This window comes from Tupaia chinensis, unplaced genomic scaffold (assembly GCF_000334495.1).
Source record: "Tupaia chinensis unplaced genomic scaffold, TupChi_1.0 Scaffold000609_1, whole genome shotgun sequence".
In the NCBI taxonomy this organism is placed as follows: domain Eukaryota; kingdom Metazoa; phylum Chordata; class Mammalia; order Scandentia; family Tupaiidae; genus Tupaia; species Tupaia belangeri.
In genome coordinates, this window is record NW_006160128.1 from 30,770 (window position 1) to 31,710 (window position 941).

Sequence of the window (941 nt, forward strand, 5' to 3'; positions counted from 1 at the left end):
TTATGCTAACTGCTAGTCCCAAAAGTGGGGGAGTTTTTGAACTCTGGGGTGTGCTAGTAGAAAAGTGCTACTAAAAAATTAGTGGGGACATTGAGCAGGTCCTCAATGTTTGCTAATGGGTTCTTACAAAAATTAAACTCCTACCCAGCAGAAACTGGGAGATAGGGAAGTTACCTTTCTTTCTTTCTTCCTTTCTTTCTTCCTTCCTTTTTTTTTTTTTTTTTTCCTGGAGCAAGATATAAGGACTATGCAGGTTATCTATTTCTTCATGTATGACCTTAGCACTTTTGTATTCTAAAAATTTCATCCATTGAATCTGGTTGTCAAATTTATTAATATAAAGTAATTTCTAAAAATCCCCTATTTATTTACTTTTTAAAATTTGTAATAGGATATGTATGCATGGTGGAAAGAGATGAGAGAGAGAGAGAACATGAGGGAGGAATGGCCACTCCATTTCTGGATTTCAGGCATGCAAGCTGAAACACACATGCTTGGTATGTTTTTCATAACTGGCAGGTCTGGTCCTTGACCTATGCTATCAGCCTGTGGGGTCCAGGTATTTCAGCCACCACACCGCTGGGTGGTCCTGGGGAACTATCTTTCTTGATGACTTTATTTCAAAGGGATGGCTCCCAGGTCCTTGAGAAAAGACAATCTGGGTTATAAAATTGGCAAGAAGATGACAGAAGATTATATCTCAAAGAGGTAGGAAAAGATTTTATGATTGGAAGCTTTCTAAAGTAAATGCTCTAAGAAAAGGCAGGCCAGGAGCCAATAGGCAAAAACCCAGAATAAGTTAGTCCTGCCGAAGGGAACTTTAAGGCTTTCGGTACACCTTGACAAAGATGGAAGATGAAACGCATGCATCTATTTTCACTTTCCCCTAAAACTCCAGTAAAATGCTAGCACAGAATATGTTTATTAAGTCTTAAAACCAC